Genomic DNA, 2,488 nt, shown 5'->3' on the forward strand with positions numbered 1-2,488 from the left:
TGCAGTAGAGATATGTTGAATATGAACGAGGTGACGTAGTTTTGAGGCTGAGTTCATACCATAGCCAAAATATTCGAAGATAAATCGAATAAAAGACAATATAGGCATGATATTTTAGAGAGTGAAGTCTCCAAACTGCTGTATGTTCATGCAGCGGACTATATAAATCCGATTATGCCAATCAGAGTCCAGAGATAATGAGATGCACTTCGAAGCCAGACCTTTTCTAATTTCCTTGACCATACTTTGATATGATTCAGAGCTGCAATGCAATGTTCAATTGCATTAAACTCATTAACTTTATTTGTCAATTTTTATCTTAATCAATATCCTTTAGGTGGACAAGCAGAGTATATGGAAGACGAATTACAGGTTTTCAAATTAAAATTCAAAAAATTTAAAGTGTCCATGCTCAAAATATATATACTTCTACGTTAATCAATATCCGTATGTAACATAACCGATATAACAGACCATCCTTGAATAGAGGAAGGAAATCATAAACAATTAACGCATGTACATGTTTCATATCTTTTCGTCATTCAATATGTCTCATATTCACCACAATGCACGATTTCGTTACCTAATTCACACTCGGAATCGAAAATGTTTCGTGGAACTTTGGTGGAATATCTTGGTTATGTTTTCAATACCCACCAACAAAAAAGATTACACGTTTACCCACCAACCTTTATGTTAGTAGCGTTTATCCTGTAGCCAATTTTGCTACCGATCATGGTTGAATCATAGTCGTGCACATCCGTTGATTGGTATTGTCATGTTTTACCAACAAATTAATTAAAGCACAGATAAAAGTATCAAACACTTGTGCCTCTTACTGATTTTTCCTTGAAATTTCATGATAACTTTATTTAGAAGAAAGGACTCATTTTAAAATTCTGAAATATTGGATTTCATTCATGCATTAGTTAATGTCTCTGCTGGTCACGAAACCTTCGAGACCACTGTGAGATGGGCAATGAGTAGTTAAGAATAAATATTGAGTGATTAATGCCAATCTATGACGTGATGCAAATGCAAGATGCAATCAGAAAATTATAAGTTTCACTCACTGAGCACGATTTTTATGCATACAGTTGACTCAAATCTTTGAAATTAAATTTTGCAGCAGTTTTCCCACTGGAAAAATACTTGGGTATATCATCAGTTCACTGTAACAATTTTTAAGAAAAATAACGTATAGGGGACAAATATGATTCCATTTATAAAGACCTTGCAGGTATATGAAAAAGTAGGGTGATGCTCAAGTGAAGGGACTATGCTATTTTTAGTTTTATATCAGCTCTTTCAGAGTGTATCCCACGGTGCCGTGAAAAATATCCGTTTCCTGGAACACATAAAAACAGTGTTACCTTGTTAGCTGTTTAAAATAAACTAGGTTGTTACATACGTTTGTATTGGTTCCTTTCAAATGGACAGTGGGACTCCTTGATGTATATATTCGACTGTTTTTTTGTATGCTTGTGTGTATGAATTTTATTTATGCACGTATGCATGTATAATCCGACTTCAGTGGGTTTCCTAAAGCTGTCACTAGTCCCAGATATGAACATTTTCTTAAAAAGCTTTTAGTTCCCAGTGGAACTGAGTTTGAAGAACGTTGAGTTAGGTCACAAATTGCATTTTCCGTGAATATTGTGGACCTAACTCAACAAGTTTAGATTGAAGCATTGAAAATAACCCGCAAAAAAAGAACCTCGTTTGGGGAAATGGCTGTCTGTATTGGATTGAAATCATATGTAGACCATTTTTGAATATCCTTTGTTGAAAGTTCCTGGTATTCGAAGGCTCAGCATGAGATGTATGCAATTTCAAAAACATCAATCTGTGTATTTTATTTAATCTACATAATACCCCGAAAGCCGCCTCAAGGGCGTTTGGCGGGGGAAAAATGTTGTCCAATATGGGGCTCGAACCCACGACCCCGAGATTTAAGAGTCTCGTACTCTACCGACTGAGCTAACCGCCAAATATTAATTACAGTGACAATATTTAGGTGATATGCAGGGTGATTGGATGGTTGTGACAACATTAAAGAAATATTGCGTCAAAACTAATGGATGCAATGCATCCTTCCTTTCTTTGCAAAATTTACGAACACAAAACAAAAATGAGGGAATTATAAATAATAAATACTTTTCTACCATGTACCTGTACACAGTTTCCTCTCTATTGTCATACCTGGTTTCGTAATTTCCTCCATTATCAAAAGCCCTTATAACAGAATGGGGGGATACCTTCAAGTGGCCAGCACCGGAGTGTGTGGATGTTGAATCCGGCTTAGAGTAATACCTCTCATACTCTTCCCGTGATGACGGGCCCAGACCTTAATCAGCTAACGCCTTGCTCCCTGATTTGTGTGATGTATGAGTGTGTGTGTGATCGGACTATTTCCGATCCCCTTGGGGTACCTCGCGAGTCGAAGTCTATACAGCCGGCTTTGGAACAAATTACCCTCTGAGTGCAC

General features: G+C 36.8%; 1 non-coding gene across 1 annotated transcript; it reads right to left on the reverse strand.

Moving 5' to 3' along the window:
* Positions 1 to 1,916: 1,916 nt before the first annotated feature.
* On the reverse strand, positions 1,917 to 1,989 carry TRNAK-CUU (transfer RNA lysine (anticodon CUU)). The gene has a single exon. It is a non-coding gene; the product is annotated as a tRNA-Lys (tRNA).
* Between the last annotated feature and the right edge of the window lie 499 nt (positions 1,990 to 2,488).

This window comes from Hetaerina americana, unplaced genomic scaffold, assembly GCF_022747635.1.
Source record: "Hetaerina americana unplaced genomic scaffold, ioHetAmer1.1.p SCAF_4, whole genome shotgun sequence".
Taxonomy (NCBI): Eukaryota; Metazoa; Arthropoda; class Insecta; order Odonata; family Calopterygidae; genus Hetaerina; species Hetaerina americana.